Raw genomic sequence first — 25476 nt, forward strand, 5'->3', positions numbered from 1 at the left:
AAAAATATCTGAAGATCTGGGGGGGCTGGCAGAAATACGTCGCACCACCGTGTCGGTAGAGACCAAACTGTCATCCCTAATTACAAGAATGGACGACATGGAGAAGCGAGTGGAGTCATTGGAAATGACCGAGCAGGAATGGCAAGCTAACCCGCCAGCTGGCAAGTCAAATGTCGGACAGATATGGGATAAACTACAAGACATGGTGGACCGCTCGCGACGCAATAATGTTCGCTTCGTCGGCTTTCCGGAGAGCAAAGAGGGAGGGAGATGTGGTGACATTTTTGGAGGAGCTGCTGCCAAATTTGCTGAACATAGAAGGGAGACGAGAGATTGAACGGGCACATCGGATTACTAGCCAGCGGCCCGCACCATGCGACAGACCCAGACCAATACTGGCCAGGTTTCTGAGATCGTCGGACCGGGATGCGGTGCTGCGCGCAGCGAGGAACAAAGGCAAGCTGAGCTGGGGAACCACCACAATTATGCTTTTCCCCGACTACTCCAGAGCTACCCAGATGAAGCACGACAAGTTCAAGGAATGCAAGAAAAAGCTGCATAAAAGTGAGGTGCGCTTCAGGATGCTGTTCCCGGCTAAGCTGAGAATCGAGACCGGCGAGGGTGAGAGGGCGTTTGATTGTCCCCGGAAAGCCATGGGTTTCGTAAGTACTGAACGACGAATTTGGTTTCATTCTCATCCCACGCACCCAAATGTTCAATTAAAGGCACTGGTCTAGACTCAGACGCCACGGCAGCAACGAGTGAGGGGTCACGACGAGTGGAGTCTCGCGGACCAGACACGGACCATCGGACCTTCGTTTGAGGGACTTCTGTGGGGGTTGAAATGTGCAAAGTTCAGGTCCAGTTGCACACTCTTTGTTTTGTTAGGTTTATGGGGATTGTGTTTAGTTACCACCACTGTGTAATGATATTGCTTTTGATAAATGGTTGTATGTTATTAATGCGTGGACAGGCATGTCCTCACAAATAGGTTTAATGCGTCTCGCCACTTGGAATGTAAATGGGCTGGGGAACCCTGTTAAGAGAAAAAAGGTCATGACGATGCTCAAGAACAAAAACTATGACGTGGTGTTTCTTCAAGAAACGCACATGTCAAAAGAGGAGTCTGAGAAACTTTGTGCAGGATGGGTTGGACATGTTTTTTACAGCATAGGCTCTAGCAAGAGCAAGGGTGTTATAACTTTAGTAAGTAAACATTTACAGTTTAAATGTCTCAAGCAAATTAAGGATAATTCGGGACGGATGATTATTGTACTGGCTGACTCAGAAGTCTCAGAAGCTGATCTTGGCTAACATATATGCACCTAACCTGGATGATCACATTTTTTTTACTTATCTTCAAAGGAAATTACAAACCGCTGGGAATCATGCTGTTGTTTTGGGGGAGGGGGGGGGGGGTGTTTAATCTATTAATGGATCCAGCTCTCGACCACAGCGGGGCAGTGTTGCATAAAGTGCCAAGGGCTGCTATAACATTACAGAGAATTTGCAAATCTTTAGGACTAATAGATATTTGGAGGATCATGAACCCCTCAGGTAGGGATTACACTTTTCTTTCACCAGTACATAAGACCTATAGCCGAATAGATTTTTTCCTAATATCCAAAGCACTCACCTCTTCTGCTATGGGTTGTGAAATAGGGAATATTCTTATTTCTGACCCTGCTTGGGTCGGCTTGGACCTATTACCCCAGAGCGAGAGAAGAAAGTCTTACAGATGGCGTTTAAACTCGTCCCTTCTGCAGGACTCAGTAAATGTTGAGTGGCTAAGGACAGAACTAAATAATTATTTGGAGATTAATTGGCAATCTGTATCATCGGCAGGTGTCGCGTGGGAGGCCCTAAAGGCTGTGATTAGGGGACGTATTATCCAACGCACGTCATATCATAAGAAAATTAAAACACAGGAGTTGCTAGGATTGGAAAATGTTATTAAACAGGCTGAAACAGAGTTGAAGCAACAAATGACACAAAACGGCATGAGAAAACTGACAAAGTTAAAATATCAGTATAATACCATACTATCCCAGAAGGTTGAATTTAATCTATTTAGGGCTAGGCAAACATATTTTGAGTCAGGAGACAAAGCAGGAAAGCTGCTTGCCAGTTATATAAAGCAGAGGGAGTTGGCTTCCACTATTCCTGCTGTAAGATTCCCGGCTGGAGACCTGCTCACTGGGACTGTAGATATTAATCAGGCCTTTAAATAATTTTATAGTAATCTTTATAGTTCAACATCTACCTCGACTGAAGAAGAAACTCATAAGTTTATAGAACCACTAGGACTCCCAAAATTGACAGACGAACAGAGGGATTTTCTATTACTATTGAGGAGATTAAAGGGGTAATTATGGCTCTACCGTCAAGTAAAGCACCTGGGCCCGACGGCTTTACTGGGGAATTCTTTAAGCGCTTTGCGACAGAGTTAGCTCCACCTTTACTAGAGGTGTATAAGGAGGCGCTAGAGGGGGGGGTACTCCCACCAACTCTGAGACAGGCCCTTATTAGTCTAGTTCCTAAGAAAGGGAAAGATTTGGATGAACGCAAAAATTACTGTCCTATTTCATTAATGCAATTGATGTTAAGATCATTTCGAAAATTTTAGCAAACCAATTAGACAGTGTAATTACATCATTGATTCATACTGACCAAGTGGGATTCTTACGGGGTAGGAGCTCCTCAGATAATATTAGACGCCTTATTGATGTCATGTGGTCGGTGGCTGACACCCAGTCCCCGGTTGCTGCAATCTCTCTAGACGCCAAAAAGACGTTTGATATGGTCAAATGGAGGTATTTATTCAAAATTTTAGAAGAGTTTGGATTTGGTAGTACCTTAATAAGATGGATTCATGTATTACATAAGCACTCAGAAGCAGCAGTGCAGACCAATGGGCTTGTCTCTGATTATTTTATGTTGGGGAGAGGAACCAGACAGGGATCACCCCTATCCCCTTTGCTCTTCTGCTTAGCTATTGAGCCTCTGGCAGCAGCCATACGTGGGGCGACTGATTTTCCGGGGGTCATTGCAGGTGGGATGGTACATAAACTGATGCTTTACGCCATTGACATCTTATTACTGGTCTCCGACCCTAGCAGATCTGTACCATGTCTTCTTGGAACTATAGACTTATTTTCAAAATTCTCCAGATACAGGGTAAACTGGTCCAAGTCCGAGGCACTCCCCTTAACAGCTTATTGCCCCTCCACGGCCTTCCACCCAGGTGCATTTCAGTGGCCTCAGCAAGGTATCATGTATTTGGGTTTTGTTTTTCTAGACACCTGAAAGATGTGGTCAAAGTCAATTTTGACCCATTATTACAAAAAATGTCTTGTGATGTTGAAAGATGGGCAACTCTTAATCTGTCCATGGCAGGTAAAGTTAATGTTTTGAAAATGAACTGTGTTCCCAAACTTAATTATCTTATCCAGTCCCTCCCCTTAGAAATTCCCCACTATTATTTTAAAAGGTTCGACAGAATATCCAAGATATTCCTTTGGAATGGTAAATGCCCCCGTTTGAGCCACAGCAAGCTACAAAGACCAGCGGATAAAGGAGGCTTAGGGCTACCAAACATGTTATTTTAATATTATGCTTTTAATTTAAGGCACCTGGCCCACTGGTCTCTCCCTCCTGAAAGAGCCCCTCCGTGGTACTGTCTGGAACAAGCTGTAGTGGCCCCTCTGTCACCCATGCAAGTCCTGTCTACTAAATTAAGTAAAAAAGCAAAAACACATCCAATAATCGCTCATCTTAAATTAATTTGGACTAGAGTTGCTCGAATATTTAAATTTGATCCTTTTCTAAATGTCTCTTCAAGTATCTGGTTAAATCCTAAATTGCGAATCGATAAATTTCCTATTTATTGGAAGATATGGCAGGAGTAGGGAGTGGTCACTTTGGGGGATCTGTATTGTGATGGTTCTTTAAAATCTTTTGGGGAGTTGGTGCGGCGGTTCAGCATCCCTACATCCCACTTTTTTAGGTACCTGCAACTCCGACATATGTTGGGGGGGGGTTTGGGTCCACTGCATCGGTTCCCCACAATGCAGAGCTCCTAGATAAAATTTTAAAGAGCTATGGAAAAGGACATGAAGCAGCTGTCTATTATTCTATGTTGATTCAGACTCTTGATAATGGGCCCATTGCAGCTCTGCAGAAGACATGGGAAAGGGATCTGAACTTGACATTTAGTGATGAGGATTGGAACGGAATTTGTAAAAATATTAAAGGAGTTTCAAGGGATGCAAGAGTACGCCTTATTCAATTTAAAATTATGCATCGTTTTTATTGGACTCCCTCCAGATTATTTAGATTAGGATTATTATCCACATCAGATTGTTGGCGATGCAAGTCTGAGGAAGGTACTTTAATTCATGTGTTATGGTTATGTCGCAAAGTCCAACAATTCTGGACCAATATTTATGATAATCTATGTGAGATTACACAGATGCAAATTCCATTTAGTCCTAGATTATTTGTTTTGAGTGATCATTCAGTTCTGACCGGACAGGATAAACATATTAAAAGCTTTGTCCAAACCATTATTATGATTGGCAGACAAATACTTGTCAGGGGATAGAAGATGGAGGGGGTGCCCTCTCTGCAAGAGTGGGCTGTGGAGACGGCACGAGCTGTAGCATTCAAAAAAATGTCATATAAACAACTGGGTAGACTGGATCTATATGAAGCAAAGTGGGGCAAATACTTAACTTTTTTAAGAGGCCCCTGAAAGGGGGTATAAAGTGGAGAGATGCAAGTTTTCAGTTAACTGTGTATAAATATATAAATGTGCTTCTTCTTATTTTTGTATGTATTTTATTTTGTGATTGTTACTTTAATCTTTTTATTTGTTAACAGAATATTGCATTAATGCAGTGCTTGCTTTATTTATTTCTTGTATTGACTTTCCCATATATCATTTTCTGTGTCTATTTTTGTTTTGGTTTATCTTACATCATGTCTTCATCACTGTAGTTAGTGTAACTGTAAAAGCCACTTAACCACTTAGCTTTATGGCAGTGTCTTGGATTGATCAGGTAATGATTAAAATTTCAAAAAACTGAACGTCTGGGAATCCTGAAGATGTTGGTATACTGTAAGCATTAGTTATCCTGCTTGATTTACCTGTCGCCTCAAATTTCATACAGTTAAGCAGAGTTCTTGAGGCAGTTTGTTATTGCTGCAGACATGTCTGTATCCAAATGTTTAACATTTAAAATGATAAAAGCATATGTACTTATGCTGATTCAGAGACCAAAAGTCCAAAAAAGTTAATATGTGACTGTGTAATTCACCTGCTGCACTGGTGTTGCCCTCTGGAGAAAGCAGTGCAGCAAAGTGGTTAACTTGCTGCAAATTTCAGTATTTGTAGGTTCGATTTTTCCTTAATTTTTGTACTTGTATATTCCTGCACTTTTATTTATCAAAATCTAATATGCATACTTCTGGTTGTGCTGAAATGAGGGCGTTTCCTTTTGGTGTTTGTTTTCCTTCTTTACAACACATGTGAATGAGCACTGGTTCTGTGTCCAAGTATGTTTTGCCAGCTCCTCTTTTATGGCCTGTATCATGCTGAATGGAGGTAGTGTAGTCTTATGTGTTGCTGCCTTTGAGTTTTTTCAGTGCCCTAACTTGCAACATGCCTTGAGAAGCCTGATAAATAAAATGTTAAGCAAGCTGGTCTGATTGTTTATAATATTGTTACTGTAGATATTAATGTAGGTACAGGCTGAATGAAGAAAAAATAAATATCTGGTTACAAATTTAAAATGCATTGGGTTTATTATTTCAAGTACATACACTTTATGCATTTCATTTAAATTCCATAAAGTGCATAAAAAAAGTGCATTTTTTAAGCATTTCAAATACATTGGAGTAATTCATATTGAATACATACACTTATTCTTAAGTATTTTAAATAAATTGGATTTATTAATGATGACTTTTGTATGTCTGTAATTGTTTATTTCAAACACATTGGGTTTATTAGTATTATTACATAAATCTCATTCTTAATGGTTTCATTTACATTTGACTGACAAATATGCAGCATGCAAAGTTAATTGGCCTGTTTATGTTCTAAGTAATTCAAATGAATGGACATTTTATAAGCAATTGAAATACATACATCTTAAGAATTAAGCCTAAATATTTTAGTGAGTGCACTCAAACAAATACTTGTGGCAATCAAACAAATCGCGAATGATTAAACTTGGAATAAGAGGATTTCATGTGTGTCCCCGTGACATTTGAACAAAGGGAAAATGGATGAAGATGTCATGGCTAAGAGTCTTTCTGATACTCAGCCACAAGAGGGTGATGTTGAAAATGAGTAGTACTGGAATGGAAAATGAAAATGTGAACCTGAAAAGGAAAAAAGGGTTATTAAACACACTGCAAAAGGTTTCGAGTTGTTTTTGGCAAACACTCAAAAAGCAAGAAACTCAAAATGCAAACAAACCAAAAAACTAATGGACACAATGAAAGAGCTCATGCAATCAAATGAAAATGCGAATGAAATAAGAGGTCACTTGGATGAGATGGACAGGCTTTGTGATGAAGCATGTGAATGTCAGAAATCACTGAAGGGTTTTCTGCCTGAAAATGAACTTGAAAAGCAAACAAACAATTGCTTTTGGACAGGATGTGCAAATGTTGTGTGAAATTTGACAACCAAGTGTTAAAAATGGACATCAAATAATTTCACCCTCCATTGTGGGAATGGCAAGCAACCAAGTGTTGTAAACTCTGATGACATTGGACCTAGTGACTGTTTCAAACACCTAAAAATCGAAAATCAAATCCGAGTCTTCTGCATCAGGCACATCTTCAACAACATATGCTTGCATAAAGGCCGAAGCTAAAAAGGCTGCTATCATGGAGCGGGTTGCAGCCATGAATAAAAAACATGTGCTTGAGGCACAGCAAGAACAATTTAAAAAAAAGGCAAGAACAACTGGAACCGAAAACAGAACTTGCAGCAGCAATTGCATAAATCAATGTACTGGAGGCCATGGGATCAAAACAGGGCTCTGAAGCATCTGACCGGGATGAATGCTTATCTCAGAAAAGGAGCTGTTCAAAACCCATGTGCTCATGAATACTTACCTGAACAAGTGAAACAGCCACAGGTGGTGAGACCAAAAACAACCCAATGACCACATGTCAGAGCTCATGGCATGCAATACTCCTTACCACCTGGCAGAGCTCCTGAAATGCAGTACTTACTGAGACAAAACATGCAAACGCACAGGAAATCTGGTGTGTCTAGCATCACACACCTGTTATAGTCGAAGGCCTGACACTGTGCCTAGACAAGAAAACAATAGCATAAACAATTTGTCAGAAATCATGGAAAAACAAAACAAAGTAACAGAAGCAAACAAAATATGTTATCATTACCTTCGCTCACTATACCAGTTTTCAAAGGTGATCCACTGGAATATACATTTTTCATGAGGGCTTTTGAGCATTTTGAGCGAACAGACAACCACAAAGACAGACTTCACTTTTTTGGAGCAGTTTACAACTGGCCAACCACAAGAGCTGTTACGCAGCTGCCAGCTATAAAAGTGGATGACGCTGAAGCTTTGAAGTGCTTCTCACTATTTCTAAATAGCTGCCTCAATGCCATGAATACAGTGGATTATTTGGAGGAATTGGATCATCCAGCCAACATAAAAGCCATTATCTCTGTGGTGTCTGAAATGCCATGTGTTGTGTTCTCTTTGAAGGAAGTTGATCTATGGGTCTGAGGCCCATAGCTGACTTGTGTTGTTGTGATATTTGGTAATATGTTATTTGAAAGTTAATGTTAGTTCTGTTATGCTGTTCATTTTCTTTGCATGGATCTAACTACTTTCTTTAACCTGGCACCTACACCTCACACACTCATCTCCTACATGTGATCTCAGCCACATGGTCCAACCACTCCATGGCAAGCCGCCATTTTGAATCTCACACACACACGCATACTTGCATACACATCTGCACATCTGTATATAGTAAGTACACCTTTTGTTAGTTTGTGTGTTTATACTTTTATTATTTTCATAATAAATGTTTTTCTTTAAAACACGTCTTCATTAATGTTGCATAAGGGTGAATTTTGCCAACCTCTACACTGTCAAGAACTCCATATCCTTCGACTTTGCTAGTTATTGATGTGGTAATTTTGGTTATTTATTTAATAATTAATCAGAGTTCCAAATTTGTTGTGAGTCATTTCATGAGACGGAGGCCTGCGGGTGGCTGGAGGAAGAGAGGGCTGTTCGCTTGCTGCCGCTGCTCACCGGTGCCGCGCAGCTGGCCGCTCACAGTCTGCCGGCTTTCTCTCGGCATGACTACCAACGACTGAGGAGGGCAATCCTGGACGGGCTGGGTGGGACGCCTGAGGGACACCAACGCCGGTTCAGGGACCTAGCCTTCGAGGAAGCCGGCCGCCCCTTCTCCTACACTCAGCAGCTCCTCGATGCGGCGCGACGATGGCTCCAGCCGGGACGCAACTTGGCGGACGGCGTCATGGGACAGGTGGCGCTGGAGCAATTCATCGCCGGCTTACCCACCTCACGGCCAACTGGGTCCAGTGCCACCGCCCCGGGGACATCCAGCAGGCGATCATCCTGGCGGAGGACCACTCTCACTCTCACTCCCACGGAGGAGCCAGAAGGAGGAAGCCCGGCCGCAGTAGATCCCGGCGGGGCGTCCGGTACCCGCCCCGAGAAAGTGAGTACTCACCAAGCTCTGCTGGACACGGGCTGTAATCAGACAATGATCCATCAGGGATTGGTTCGAACGGGGGCATTGATTGAGGCATCGTGGGTGAAGGTGAGGTGTGTGCATGGGGATATTCACGAATACCCAGTGGTAACACTGCTAATTTCAAGTAAGGGAAAAAAACATAGAGTCGAGGCAGGGGTTAGTTCCCGTCTCACGCACCCCCTGATTTTGGGCACAGATTGGCCGGGGTTCTGGGGACAGGCGAGAGCAGCGGTGGGGGTGCGTTCACGTGCGGTAGGGAAATGTGAGTTGTGTGCTGTGCTCACCGGGGAACGGAGTCCGAGACCGTCGAGGGGGTGGCAGGAGTAGAAGAGCCTCGCCCGGAGGCTCCCCTAATCCCACTGGTGAGCCCCATGGAACAGTCTCGGGACGAGACCCTCCGCCACGCTTTCGATCATGTGGTGAGCGTTGACGGCTCCGCTGTTTCCCCGAACGCAGCACACATTCACCCACACTTTTCGGTCATTAGTGACAGATTGTACCGTGCGAGCCATGACACACAGACAGGAGAAGAGATCACCCAGTTGTTGGTGCCGAAAAGCCGTCGGGAAATGGTTTTCCAGGCGGCTCACTATAACCCCATGTCAGGGCAGCTAGGGTATGATAAGTCACTGAACCGGATAATGGCCCACTTTTATTGGCCAGGCATTCGCACAGACGTGAGTCGGTGGTGCGCATCTTGTCGGGAATGTCAGCTGGTTAACCTGCCGGCCACCCCAAAAGTGCTGTAAGGATAGCCTTAATTGGGATAAATGATTAGACCCTCTGTTGTTTGCAGTGCGGGAGGTTCCCCAGTCCTCCATGGGATTTTCTCCCTGTGGTGGCAATTTCTGTGAAACAAGCACAAAGTCAAACACTTCTTTCTGAAAGTTTAATTCAGCATCTGCAGATGGACTCATCAGTACACATCACCTGAATGACATGCACAAATGAGCAAAGAACATAGGAGAATCTGTGTTCTTATAACTCTCTGCCCCCTCCCACTAAGCATTCAAAGGTATTTATTACCCTCCTGTAGTTTCACTCAGTGGAGGAGACGTCCTGTCCATTTGTTTACATGTTCTGTGGATGACCCCCCTGTGAGACCCCAGGTGTGAGATCCCAATCAGAGATACCATGAGACACCATAAAGTTTTGGTTTCTCGAGGCCATACAACTAAAGTCTCTTAAGCCACCATCGTAAACCTTAAGGTTGCCCTTTCAGATAAACAATTTGGTGAACCATTTGGTCAGTCATCCACATACATGTCTGCTCATGCAATTACACATTCACAAATGTAAAATTTCCATTACACTTCCTGTGAACTTTTGTTTGGCCAGAAACCTCGGGCGTCTTGGACCTGGTAAAAGAAGACTGGGAGACAGGTCCAAGCGCTTCTAAATACAAGATTCAGTACATGCTGGACCTGCGAGCAAAACTCCATTCACTTGGGGTATTTGTCAAGGTTAGGGTGGGGGACGTGAGAAGGGGAGGACCAAAACGCAGAAACTAAATAAGGTTTAACAAAAAGTGTATTTATTAAACAGGAAGTCTACAGGAAAACAAAAGTCGCACTCAAAAAGAAGAGTGGAACACAGAACAGGGCAGGATATAAACTTACGGGGTAACGTGACGAGAGCTGACGGGACACATGAACAGACAGAACCAGAATCTCGATGACGGACAGGACCAGACCAGAAATGACGATGACGTGAACAGACAGGACCATGACGACGACGAACCAACCACCACATGGGGGAAACACAAAGACTATATACTGACTGGAACTAATTAGTAACTGGGGACAGGTGGCACAAGACAAACAGGTGAAACTGATGAGGGCAGGAAGTCAATAGATGAAAACACACAGGGAGCAAGGACTACAAAATAAAACAGGAAACACTGAACGAACTTATTAACAGGAACAAAATACAAAACTGTGACAGAACCCCCCCCTTAAGGACCGGATTCCAGACGGTCCAAAAACTGAAATTCAAGGAGGAGTACACATGAAACTGAGAGAGGTCGGAATCTGGAACAGAGCACGGGGCTCGACCCGGAGGTCAGTCAAAGTCAGAGCATGGGGCTCGGGCGGGCGGCCCGGAGGCCGGTCAGAAACAGAGCCCGGGGGCTCGGGCGGGCGGCCCGGAGGCCGGTCAGAAACAGAGCCCGGGGGCTCGGGCGGGCGGCCCGGAGGCCGGTCAGAAACTGAGCCCAGGGGTTCAGGGAAAATCAGCTGCTTCTGCAGTCCAGTCAAAGGAAGTTCTGGGGAAGATAGCAGCTGGGGCTGCTGCTGTGACACAGAAGGCTCTGGAGAAGATAGCAGCTGAGGCTGCTGCTGTGACACAGGAGGCTCTGGAGAAGATAGCAGCTGAGGCTGCTGCTGTGACACAGGAGGCTCTGGAGAAGATAGCAGCTGAGGCTGCTGCTGTGACACAGGAGGCTCGGGAGAAGATAGCAGCTGAGGCTGCTGCTGTGACACAGGAGGCTCTGGAGAAGATAGCAGCTGACGCTGAGGTCGACACTCAGGAGGAGATGACCGATGACGCTGCTGTCGCTGTCCCGGAGAAGACGACAGCTGCCGTCGCTGCACCGGAGGAGACGACAGCGACCGCCGCCCTAGCTGTGCCGGCGCCAGCCTAACCCTCGACCGTGGGACAGGAACAGGAACTGAAGCGGAGCCAGGCGAGACCCGCATCCGTGGGACCGGAACCGGAACTGAAGCGGAGCCAGGCGAGACCCGCATCCGTGGAACAGGAACAGGAACTGAAGCGGAGCCAGGCGAGACCCGCAACCGTGGAACAGGAACTGAAGCGGAGCCCGGCGAGACCCGCATCCGTGGAACAGGAACAGGAACTGGAGAGCCGCTCGCCGTAACCCTCAGCCGAGGGACAGGAACGGGCGAGACGACTGCTTGAACCCCCGACCGTGGGGCAGGAACAGGAACTGAAGCGGAGCCAGGCGAGACCCGCATCCGTGGAACAGGAACTGAAGTGGAGCCAGGCGAGATCCGCAGCCGTGGGACAGGAACAGGAACTGAAGCGGAGCCCGGCGAGACCCGCAACCGTGGAACAGGAACAGGAGAGCCGCTCGCCGTAACCCTCAGCCGAGGGACAGGAACTGGCGAGACGACTGCTTGAACCCCCGACCGTGGGGCAGGAACAGGAACTGGAGAGCCGCTCGCCGTAACCCTCAGCCGAGGGACAGGAACTGGCGAGACGACTGCCCGAACCACCGACCGTGGGGCAGGAACAGGAACTGGAGAGCCGCTCGCCGTAACCCTCAGCCGAGGGACAGGAACGGGCGAGACGACTGCTTGAACCCCCGACCGTGGGGCAGGAACAGGAACTGAAGCGGAGCCAGGCGAGACCCGCATCCGTGGAACAGGAACTGAAGTGGAGCCAGGCGAGATCCGCAGCCGTGGGACAGGAACAGGAACTGAAGCGGAGCCCGGCGAGACCCGCAACCGTGGAACAGGAACAGGAGAGCCGCTCGCCGTAACCCTCAGCCGAGGGACAGGAACTGGCGAGACGACTGCTTGAACCCCCGACCGTGGGGCAGGAACAGGAACTGGAGAGCCGCTCGCCGTAACCCTCAGCCGAGGGACAGGAACTGGCGAGACGACTGCCCGAACCACCGACCTTGGGGCAGGAACAGGAACTGGAGAGCCGCTCGCCGTAACCCTCAGCCGAGGGACAGGAACGGGCGAGACGACTGCTTGAACCCCCGACCGTGGGGCAGGAACAGGAACTGAAGCGGAGCCAGGCGAGACCCGCATCCGTGGAACAGGAACTGAAGCGGAGCCCGGCGAGACCCGCATCCGTGGAACAGGAACAGGAACTGGAGAGCCGCTCGCCGTAACCCTCAGCCGAGGGACAGGAACAGGAACTGGAGAGCCGCTCGCCGCAACCCTCAGCCGAGGGACAGGAACTGGCGAGACGACTGCTTGAACCCCCGACCGTGGGGCAGGAACAGGAACTGGAGAGCCGCTCGCCGTAACCCTCAGCCGAGGGACAGGAACTGGCGAGACGACTGCTTGAACCCCCGACCGTGGGGCAGGAACAGGAACTGGAGAGCCGCTCGCCGTAACCCTCAGCCGAGGGGCAGGAACTGGCGAGACGACTGCTTGAACCCCCGACCGTGGGGCAGGAACAGGAACTGGAGAGCCGCTCGCCGTAACCCTCAGCCGAGGGGCAGGAACTGGCGAGACGACTGCTTGAACCCCCGACCGTGGGGCAGGAACAGGAACTGAAGCGGAGCCAGGCGAGACCCGCAACCGTGGAACAGGAACAGGAACTGAAGCGGAGCCCGGCGAGACCCGCAACCGTGGAACAGGAACAGGAGAGCCGCTCGCCGTAACCCTCAGCCGAGGGACAGGAACTGGCGAGACGACTGCTTGAACCCCCGACCGTGGGGCAGGAACAGGAACGGCGACCTCCGAAACCGGAACGTGGGTAGCATCTGCCGGGATCCCCGACGCCGGAACATGAGTGACGTCAGCCGGGACCCCCGACGCTGGAACGTGGGTAGCATCTGCCGGGATCCCCGACGCCGGAACATGAGTGACATCAGCCGGGACCCCCGACGCTGGAACGTGGGTAGCATATGCCGGGATCCACGACGCCGGAACATGAGTGACGTCAGCCGGGACCCCCGACGCTGGAACGTGGGTAGCATCTGCCAGGATCCCCGACGCCGGAACATGAGTGACGTCAGCCGGGACCCCCGACGCTGGAACGTGGGTTGCTTCTGCCAGAATCCACGATATTCCGAATTGAGGTTGCCGCCTGTTAACTGGTGGAGATGGATGGAAACTGAGTGAGGGGGCTCCCCTCCGGCGCCCGCCCCGCGCCGTAGCGTTTCTACGCAGACTACGGGGGCCACCAAAAGCCAGGCGGGTGCCGAGGTAGGGATCTGCAGGGGGAGTTGGGGATGAGAGGATGTCCTGTAGTCTCCTCTCTACGGTCACCAGGTGCGGGACAAAGTGGCTGACCCAGGGTCTGTCCTTAAGCCAATCCCGCACCGATGCCATTTTCTCCAGGAGCTCTTCACGCTCCTTGGTGCCTGCGGTGCTCAGCTCCTCCACCAGTGAGTCAAAATAAAAAACCTTCCTATAAAAAACATAAAGCTCTGCTTGGTCCATTATAGGTTGGTTCGTACTGTCAAGGTTAGGGTGGGGGACGTGAGAAGGGGAGGACCAAAACGCAGAAACTAAATAAGGTTTAACAAAAAGTGTATTTATTAAACAGGAAGTCTACAGGAAAACAAAAGTCGCACTCAAAAAGAAGAGTGGAACACAGAACAGGGCAGGATATAAACTTACGGGGTAACGTGACGAGAGCTGACGGGACACATGAACAGACAGAACCAGAATCTCGATGACGGACAGGACCAGACCAGAAATGACGATGACGTGAACAGACAGGACCATGACGACGACGAACCAACCACCACATGGGGGAAACACAAAGACTATATACTGACTGGAACTAATTAGTAACTGGGGACAGGTGGCACAAGACAAACAGGTGAAACTGATGAGGGCAGGAAGTCAATAGATGAAAACACACAGGGAGCAAGGACTACAAAATAAAACAGGAAACACTGAACGAACTTATTAACAGGAACAAAATACAAAACTGTGACAGTATTATCACGGGAGAATGTGCTCCAGGTCCAGCAACGTCAGCAGCACCTGTACAACAGAGGGACGAAACTGAGAACATTTGATCCGGGAGATAAAGTCCTTGTATTACTCCCATCCTCTAGCTCCAAATTACTTGCCAAGTGCCAAGGGCCCATCCGTGGCCCCCGCCACGTTTCAACGCCTCATGGATCGGGTTCTGCAGAAACACTTTGCATATGCTGCGGCCTATGTAGATGATGTTATCATTTATAGTGAGACCTGGGAGCAGTGCGGTGGGAAGGAGGGTGGTACAGTATCTGGGGTACCACTTGGGGGGCGGACAGATAGAGAAGACTGCAGCGGTTGCAGCCTGCCTGGCGCCCAAGAAGAAAAAAGAGGTCAGGAGGTTCTTGGGGCTGGCCGGTTACTACAGACGCTTTATTCCAGCCTTTTTGGAGCTGACCAGCCCCCTGACCAACCTGACCCGAAAGGGTGCCTCAGATCCGGTCCAGTGGACGGAGTAGTGTCTGCTGGCGTTTGAGAGGGTTAAGCTAGGCCTCAGTGGTAAGCCACTGCTGTACACTCCTAACTTTTCTCTCCCTTTTGTCCTGCAGACGGACACCTCCAACAGTTGGCTGGGGCCGTTTTGTCCCAGGAGGTGGAGGGGGCCGACCTCCCTGTACTGTACATTAGCAGGAAGCTGGCTCAGAGGGAGAGGAACTACAGTACTTTGGAAAAGGAGTGCCTCGCCATTCGGTGGGCAGTCGGGGCCCTCCGCTATTACCTCCTGGGGCGCCCTTTCACCCTCTGGTCGGACCATACCCCGCTCCAGTGGCTCCACCGCATGAAAGATGCCAACGCACGGATCACTCGCTGGTATCTTGCTTTGCAGCCGTTCAACTTCCAGGTGATCCACAGGCCGGGTACCCGGATGGTCGTGGCCAACTTCCTCTCCTGCTTGGCGGAAGGGTGGGGGTAGGCTTCCCAGCCAGCTGGATCCCAGCCTGAGTCGGGCGGTGGGGGTATGTGGTGTGGTTAGGGCGCCAACTGCTGGACAACAGGGAGGATTGGCTCAGCCGGCTATCGGACAGCTGTGCAGAATCAGGTAATCAAGCAATCAATAAGAGCATGCTGGTAACCTGGTTCTGTTCTCTTGCAGTAGGCTGGGTTTGAGAAGCTGGAGCAGCCGGGTGGACGTGTGTGTGAACGTGTGTAGATCAACAAGCCTGTGTATATGTGTGTGGTGGCCTGACGAGGCAGACAATTATAAATAAAAGGACACTGTTGAAACGCCATTCTCTCCTCCCGTGATTATCTGGAGTGGGCCAAGTAATCCCACAACACCATTTAATGGTGCCACATTTAGTGTAGTATAATCACAAAACCTCACTGATTGTATGAATTGATCTTGACTGAATGACGAGTTCAAAGAATATTGTTTGTTGATTTTGTTTTGAAAAAGTGATTCAAATTTTTTGGGATTTATTGTTTAATTGAGAATGATTTGTGATTCATGTGTTCTCTTGATTTGTTGTTTAATTGAGAAGGATTTCGTAATGCATAATGTTGGATCTGTTCTGAAGGGGCTCCTGGTGGTCTGAAAAAGTAATAATTAAGGGTAATGGTAATCAGGATTGATCTTTTGATCTTTTTTCTTTTCATTTATTGATCAATCAAACATGTTTTATATGAATCATATTCGCATCACAATCTCTTAAGGTTTTTAGTTCAGGTCTGGCTTTGTAACAGTAGAAGGGAGAGCAAAATTAATGTTGGTGTTTCTTCAGTGGAGTCTCAATCAGCTGAACCTACATGCCCGAATACTTCTCTTCTCTCAGACATACATGAGCAGCTTCGGATGTTTATTAGTGGTGTGGCATTGTACACACTGGACAGGTTTGGTATAACGTAATACAACCAGGTAATCCCTTTATATTGTTAACATGTATTATAACCTTACTTCACACATAAAACTGTATATGTTGTAGACCACAACCATAGGGTGTAGGGGGGCTGAACAAATAGAAATCACTAATCCAACATATTATCATATGGTTTTTCTATGTTATGTGGACATTCCAGGAATGATTTATACCCCTCATAGAATAATGTTTGACCCAAGTGATTATTGTGTATTGCACATTATTTTGCATGATTAGTTTCTACTGTACTTTTCAGAATTCTCTGTGTTATTTTGGTTGTTGATTATATACCAGGGTGTTACGGTGTGTTGTGGCTGGACCTGGGAGCAGACACAGAGAGTAACAGATTGTGAAATGAAAAGGGTTTTAATGAACGGTTAGTGGTAGGCAGACAACAGGCTGAACGCAGGCTGAAGGGGAGGAGGAGCGACAGGCAGGTAGCGTTCTGGTGATCCTGAGGCACAGGATAAACAAAGTTAGTCGCACATTAAAAACAAAGAGGAGGTTCTTCTAATGATAAGACTATAAGTGTGGCCTAGAGAGTGTACCACAGGAGAGACTGTAACAATCTGGTGATCAGTAGCGGGGAGACCAGGGTTCTTGTATGAGGGGCCGCCTGGGACCTAATTCATACTTGGTCTTACACACACTATCATAACCTTGCATATACACCACTATACTCATACACACACACTATTATACTCCTTGTATAGTTGTGTATGTGAGAGAGTATAGTAGTGTGTGTAAGAGAGTGTAATAGTGTGTGTGTGAGAGAGTATAATAGTGTGTGTGAGAGAGTTTGAATGAAACAGAAGTGAGTTTGATTCCTCAGTTCCTGATTGGCTGACAGAAGAAGTGGTTCTTGGCGCTCCAAAGCTCAGCTGTCTGTGGTAGCACAAATCGATAATGGACAGAGAGAGGTTAACCGAAGCATTGGGACTGCTGAACAATATTTTAGGAAATAATCAATTGAATCAAGTCCAACAGAGTCTTGCGAGTGAGATGCAGACATTATTCAGGGGTGGAAAAACTGCAAATCCAAATAAGAATAAAAACTGACATCTTTTTGTCCCCTGACATCTTTTTGTCCAACAAGGTTGTTTCTGCTGCTTCATTTAAATGTTCCTTGTTACTCTGAGTTGGTGCTAGCTTTACTTTCAAAGCAGCTAGCCCACTAGACAATGATACATCAAAATGAACCCTTTAGCCAATGAGGAAGTGAGAATTTAAACTGTCTTCCTGTTTGATCAAACCAACTTCCTTTTCAATTATACTCTCTCACATACACTACTTTACTCTCTCACATACACTACCATACTCTCTCACATACACTACTTTAATCTGTCACATACTTTACTACACTCTCTCACACACTACTATACTCTCTCACATCCACTACTATACTCTCTCACACACACTACTATACTCTCTCACATACACAACTATACACTCTCATACATACATGTAAAAGGAGTATAATAGTGTGTGTGTATGAGTATAGTGGTGTATATGCAAGGTTATGATAGTGTGTGTAAGACCAAGTATGAATTATGTCCCAGGCGGCCCCTCATATTCTTGTAGTGCTGGTGATGAGGATGATTCACGCCAGGTGCCAGGAGTAGAAACCGCACCGACGCCCACACACAGACACAGACACACAAAGGAGGAGGAAAGTAGGAGGGACAAAGAAACACCATGGAAACGGCCCAAGCCGTGACACCAGGGGCTAAACTATGGGTTTAGGGTCAGTTATACTTTATACATTCACAGTAACTCATCAACATCATCAACACAAACTTAAATGTAAATCTGCATAAGAAATGTTTGTATGTGTAGGATAGATTTGCACTTGCGAGCTTATGAGATGAGAAGATCAACATGAAATAAAAAAATTTTTTGTTAAAATTGTGTGAATCTCTATAATAATAAAGGGAAAAAAGTCATTATCCTAAACTGTTAGATAAGAGAGCAGAATTAGCTGTTAGCTCATACAAGCTAATCAGAGCTGTGGATTTTAAAGCAACACTATGCAATTTTTTATACCTTAAAATGGCACCTTTAACTTGACTATACACTGACTTTGAAAAGGGAAAATGGTGCCTCTTCATTTCAGCTTACACAATCTAAATATGGTGTGCAGGTATGATCTCGTATGAAAAGTGTGTAACTGACTGATAGTCCCATGTTAAACTGGGGCCGAGCAAGCTTGAGAGAAATTCTAAAATGTGAATCAGTTAAAGACTTTGAAGTCATTAAAACCAGCATTTATCTCTGATATTCAGAGAGGAAACTTTTAAAATAGTACTGCCACTTTAACAAACATCACTGTTAAGTGGCAGATCTTCAGTTTTATGAAGCAGGGGATAATGAAGAATATCCACCTTTCAGTAGTGTTGCAGTTCAGTGAATCAGACAAATGCAATTTGGTATTTGATAAAAGATTGAGCAGCCAAATGGATTTTTATTCTTTCATGCTAATGTACTTAAACCTGTGATGTAATTTGTAGTTTGGATTTTTTCACACCCTCAGGCCATGTCTCTGTGGAGCTATATGAATAGCCTCATTTAGAATCATCACTTCTGTTAGCTGCTGTTTCTTTATGGGATGTGTCATTCTACCTTCAAGTTGGCTGTCAAAGTTGACATTTGGATCTAAAAAGCCTGAATGTGTGTAGCAATACCAATTCACCACAAAACAAGGATTTTACAGGTTTCCAGCTGCTGCTTTTATTTCTACATAATGATTACCAGCGGTTTTCTGCTACTTATTATTTTCTCTGTGCATCCATCCATTTTTATTCAATAATGTGAGAATTGAATGATATCACATGGCTTATCTAAAGTAGTGTAATGGAAAATTTGCATATGACCTTAGCTTGAACTCTTTCCTATGTCTGATCAATACTCATGTGCTGTGTTCAACAATAACTCCTCATATAGAAACAGTTGTGCTCGTATAAGAGGAACTGTCTGGCGTACATGCAACTAGACAGATACCTTTTTTCTTTTTTACCTTTAACTAACAAATGCCCTGAGTGTTGCTATGCACTTGGCAGATGTAACCTCACAGTTCATGTCCTGACTTGATGAGGATGGCTTTAGTATTTATGATCTTATTCATTAACAGTTGTCTCCTTTGTTTCCTTTTTACCCGACTGTATAAAAACCTTCTCCTTTCACTATTCGAGGTGTTCTACTCTGAGCATTCATCAGTGTGAAACCCTTTGCAGAGCTCTATTAAAGACCCAAAGATAAGTCTGGTCTTAGAAACTCTTTATTTCACATCTCAAGATACATTTCTACCACAGTAGCCTACTGAAAATTAAGGCTGATGGTCTAATTTTCTAAACTCCCTCTCTTTCGCTATCTGTAGGTGTGTAGGTGTTTGTAAGCATGTGTAGCCTCAAAAGCACTGGCAGTACTCCAGAGCAGCACAGCTGTGCAAATGGAAGCTGTTCTGCACTGTCTGTTTGGGCTGAGTGGTGCTGCAGAAAAAAAAATAAAAAAAATAAAATGACAGCAAAGAGTTCACCTGGTAGAGCTGCTGCCCCATCAGGGCAGCTACTCTGACCCAAAACCCCTTGCTGCATGTCCCCCTTCTCTGTGCATCCTTGCATTTTTATTCAATGAGATGAGAATATAATAATATCACATGGCTTATCTAAAGCAGCCTACTGAAAATAAAGGCTGATGGTCTAATTTCAGATCAGATCAGATTGCCTTTATTGTCATTGAACGTGATTAAATGAAATTTAGATTGCTACGCCCCATGGTACAACATAAAAACAATATGAAAACAACATGTAATGACACAACCACATGCAATGACACAACACCATGTAATGACACAGAGTATATACAATAAATACAGTAAGGATAAATGTAAACAAGGTGACCAAAGTGCGGAGTGCATGATTGCAGTGTCAGTAGTCATTTTTTCTTTCTAATCTCCCTCTCTTTCGCTATCTGTGGGTGTGTATGTTTGTAAGCATGTGTAGCCTCAAAAACACTGGCAGTACTCCAGAGCAGCACAGCTGTGCAAATGGAAGCTGTTCTGCACTGTTTGTTTGGGCTGAGTGGTGCTGCAGAAAAAACAAATCAAAACAGATCAAATGACAGCAATGAGTTCACCTGGTAGAGCTGCCGCCCCATCAGGGCAGCTACCGGGGTTCTAATCTGACCCAAAACCCCTTGTTGCATGCCCCCCCCCCCCCTCTCTGCCCCCATCTGTCCTATCCAGAATAAAGCCTTAAAAGTCCCCCCCAAAAAATATAAAATGATGGCAAAAAAAGACAGCCAGGAGGTATATTCAATTTCAGTGCTGTCCAGCAGAGGGTAGCACAGACCCACCAAGACTAAACACAAAGCACTGTCATTAGTTGTCGCTAGTGCAGTGCCTGTTCTAATCATGTTCATTTTGGGCCCCAGCAACCGATGCCTGGTCCAAGAAAGAAAAACAAATTTCGTGGTGAAAAAGTAGTAACACACATGACACCAACAAAGATGTCAAGAGTGTTTATAGTTAGCTGATGAAGGTGTTGGGGTGCTGCAAACATGATCAGATGATCTCCGCGGTGGAGTTAATACGTCACTTCCTGCCTCTGTCTGCTGCACCATGCTGCTCCACCTCTAGCCTGAATAATGTGGAGGATTTGTTTCTATTTTGAACGTGTCTGTGCAGAGAACATCACGCTCTGTTGTGCATGTGCTCTTTTAATTATTACTTTCTCTGTGCATCCTTGCATTTTTATTCAATGAGATGAGAATTTAATAATATCACATGGCTTATCTAAATCAGCCTACTGAAAATAAAGGCTGATGGTCTAGTTTTCTAATATCCTTCTCTTTCGCTATCTGTGGGTATGTATGTTTGTAAGCATGTGTAGCCTCAAAAAACTGGCAGTACTCCAGAGCAGCACAGCTGTACAAATGGCAGCTGTTCTGCACTGTTTATTTGCACGTTGCTGCAGAAAAAATGGGGTTCACTGGAAGTCCATTGTGATTATTTATAAAGAGCAGGGTTAAACCTTATTTGTCAATCAGTGATGATAAAAATGTATCTCATTTTGATATAGTCAGGATGCTTCAGGATTTCGTGACTTGTCTACCACTTTCTCTTTAATATTTATAATAAAATCAAATGACAGCAAAGAAAGCACAGAAAAGAAATATATTACATTCCAGTGTAGAGGGCAGCACGGACCCACCAAGACTAAAAAGAAAGCACTAGTTAGTAGTAGTCATTCGTTTTTACTGGTGCAGTGCCTTTATTAAACATGTCTGTTTGAGACTCCAGCAACCGCTGCCACATAGGGATGGTCACCTGGTCCAAAAATGAAAAAAAAGAAGGAAAAATACCAAATATCTCCTGGTGAAAAGTGGTGACCCACATGTAGATAACACCAACAAGTTTGTAGTGAGCTGATGAGAGGGTTTGTGCTGCTGCCTTTGTTGTGTTGTAGAATGTTTTGATCCATTGAGTAAACGATTCTCAGAAGCCAAACTTTGTCAAGGTTGTTAAAAGAAATGGCAACTTTTCCACGTCTGATGAAAAGTTGAATGTCTGCCTTTAATATATCTTATTTGGTCCCTGTGAATTAGGGATGAGATAACTGATTCAATTCGAGCTGCTATTGCTTTGCAGCTTAAGCAGTGAGTTGGGTCTTTATATGTTTTAAGCAATGTGATTAGTGTTGTGTTCATATGATAGAGAATGGATTTGATTTTTTTAAATCTTGTCTGCCATTCTGGTGAATAGTGGTGATAGTGTTTACCAAAAATGTATCTTTGTTTATGGACTTTGATTCTTCCCTTGTGTTAAACTCTGCAGCAATGCCACACACAAATGTCTCATTGGTTTGTGTTTGTCATATCTGTTGTTTAATCACAGGCCATTTGTTGTGGTGTCCTTCAGTGTGACTATTGGCCAGGCCCAGCTCCTAATAGCAGGATTTCACTTTAAATAGTAAATGTTCTGCATTTTAAAAGCCCTTTTCCAGTCTTGATGACCACTCAAAGTGCTTTACAGTACAATTGTTTGCCATTCACACACATTAATCAGTTGAATCTATGGCAGCACTTTTCTATAAGAATAAGGGATTCTTGCTGAAGGACCATTTGGAATGCAGATAGAGAAGACTATCTACTACTACTAGAATTGCCGACCATCTAGTCTATGGATGACTGCTCTACCCTCTCAGCCACACCTTGAAACCTCAATAAGAGGACAAAAAAATAAATATAATGCTTAGCGGCAATGATAAAACCCAATGAAAGTTCAGCCCAGCACTTCCTCATCTGTATGCTGTATCCATGTCTTCTGTTCTTCACTACACTTCAATCCCTCTCCACACCAGCTGCTTAGGTTCTCAAACTGAATCTATGGAAGGGCAGAGACAGTTCAACAAGTTTTGTGTTCCCCTCTGCTGTGGATTAGCTACCACTAGCTTCAGTTGAAAACTCTTCCTGGAATAATACACAATATGCAGGAACAATACAATACTGTTGCTGGACTTGCTGACGTATTGTGTCACTTCCGGTGTCCGTGTATTGAACTCCTCTCTTTCGTCTCTCTATTCTGCTACTCTCTGTCTCACTGAAGCTAACTTCGAGTCACATTTACGGTTGTACAATTCCTTACACACACACCCCATCTCTTAGCGACTCGTTCGCTAAATCACTGGGATTTACACACTACCCGTGTTAGCTTGCACCTTAGCATTAGCAGCTAACAATGACTTCTCCCTCTCACTCTCCTGCTCTCTCCTGCTCAGTGTGCTTGATGTTTAGTTATTCCAATGCCTCCTTTAGCGATAACGGTATGTGTGTTAAATGTAACTTATTTGCCAGGATGGAGGCGAGGATTAGCCATTTTGAATCGCGGCTCTGCACCATGGAGAGTAAATCTTCAGCTGATTAGCCAGACCCCGGTAGCCGGTGCGAGCCAAGTAGCTGTAGCTTCTCCAGCCCCCTCAGCAGCTCCTGAGCAGCTGGGAAGCCAGATCGGCTGGGTGACTGTACGAAATAAGAAGCGTAGCCCTAAACTGAAGCTCCCGGTTCACCACCAACCGGTTCACCACCAACCTGTTCACGTCTCTAATAAATTTTCCCCACTCAGCGACACACCCGCTGAGCAACAAACTCTGGTTATTGGCAACTCTATTCTGAGAAACGTGAAGTTAGCGACACCAACGTCCACAGTTAAATGTTTTCCTGGGGCCAGAGCGGGCGACATCGAGTCCTATTTAAAACTGCTGGCTAAGGGTAAGCGTAAGTAGAGTAAGATTATTATTCATGTTGGCAGTAATGACCTGCGACTACGTCAGTCGGAGTTCACAAAAATCAATATTGATTCGGTGTGTACGTATGCAAAGACAATGTCGGACTCCGTAATTTTCTCTGGACCCCTGCCTAATGTTTCCAGTGATGACATGTACAGCCGCACGTAATCCTTTCACCGCTGGCTGTCGAGGTGGTGTCCAAATAACAATGTGGGCTTCGTAGATAATTGGCAAACTTTTTTGGGGAAACCTGTTCTGATTAGGAGAGATTGTATTCATCCCACTTGGGATGGAGCAGCTCTCATATCTAGAAACATGACAACGTTTGTTAGACAGTCCACACCGTGACAATCCAGAGTTGAGACCAGGAGGCAGAGTCGCAGTCTTACACGCTTCTCTGCGCTTCTATACGAACAGTCACCCGCACAATATCCTATAGAAACTGTGTCTGCCCCCCGACCACCTAAACTCACTAAATCAAAAGCAAACAGGACAGGAGTAATATACTCAAACCTAATAAAAGTTAACACAGCCAATACACCAGTAGCATAAACAAAGAATTATAAAATGCGGTTTATTAAATATCAGGTCGCTCAATCAAAAATCATTACTTATTAATGACCTGATTACCAATCACCAAATTGATCTATTATGTTTAACAGAAACCTGGCTGCAAGATGGAGAATATGTAGGCTTAAATTAAGCGACGCCCCCAAGCTATATTAACACTCATACTCCTCGTAGCACAGGCAGAGCTGGAGGGGTTGCAGCAATCTCTAAATCTAACCTATCTGTCAACCCTCAACCAAAAGAAAGTTATAACTACTTTGAAAATCTTATAATCAGCCTCATTCATCCAAGCTTGAAATCAAATAAACCAATTCATCTAGTTATCATATATCGTCCGGCTGCCCCTTACTCAGAATTTCTATCTGAATTCTCTGAATTTCTATCAGAACAAGTTCTTAGGACAGATAAAATAATTATAGTAGGTGATTTCAACATCCATGTAGATGTTGCCAACGACAGCCTTAATTCAGCTTTCAAATCAATAATAGACTCGATTGGTTTCATTCAACATGTGAATAAACCCACTCACTGTCTGAATCACACTCTTGATCTTGTTCTGACATATGGCATAGACATTGAAAATGTAATAATATTTCAACAGAACCCTCTTCTGTCCGACCATTTTTTTTATTACATTTGAATTTACAATTACTAATTACTTCGATTCTGGACAGAAATTATATTATAGTCTGTGTTTATCTGATAAAACTGTGAACAAATTTAAAGAACTGCTTCCCTCTACACTTACCTCTCAGCCATGTGTCAGTACAATACAGGAAAGTTATCAAAATTTTACCCCCACATTAGTTGATAACTTAGTCAATAGTACAGCAGCTTCATTAAAAACAATCCTTGACGCTGTCACCCCTCTAAAAAAGAAGAAGGCAAATCAGAGGAGATCAGCTCCGTGGTATAATTCTCAAACACGCGTTCTAAAACAGACATCGCGGAAACTAGAGAGGTAGTCAATAATCATGACTTTCACCTAGTCTGGAAGGATAGCTTGATATGTTACAAGAAAGCACTTAGAAATGCCAGAACTTCTTATTATTCATTATTAATAGAAGAAAATAAGAACAACCTCAGGTTCCTCTTCAGCACTGTAGCCAGGCTGACAGAAAGTCACACCTCTACTGACCCACCTATTCCTCTAACCCTAAGAAGCAATGATATCATGAGCTTCTTTACAAATAAAATTATAACCATCAGGGATAAAATCCACCACCTCCTCCCAATGAATATCACATAGAAACATTGCCTGGTCCTGAAACCCTATGGTTTCAGTTGAACCAATTT

At 45.0% G+C, this 25476-nt stretch overlaps 1 pseudogene; it reads left to right on the forward strand.

Annotated features, from left to right (window-relative positions):
- Positions 1-23063: 23063 nt before the first annotated feature.
- LOC138411248 (uncharacterized) lies at positions 23064-24389 on the forward strand (annotated as a pseudogene).
- Positions 24390-25476: the final 1087 nt, after the last annotated feature.

This window comes from Paralichthys olivaceus, chromosome 1 (assembly GCF_024713975.1).
Source record: "Paralichthys olivaceus isolate ysfri-2021 chromosome 1, ASM2471397v2, whole genome shotgun sequence".
Taxonomy (NCBI): Eukaryota; Metazoa; Chordata; class Actinopteri; order Pleuronectiformes; family Paralichthyidae; genus Paralichthys; species Paralichthys olivaceus.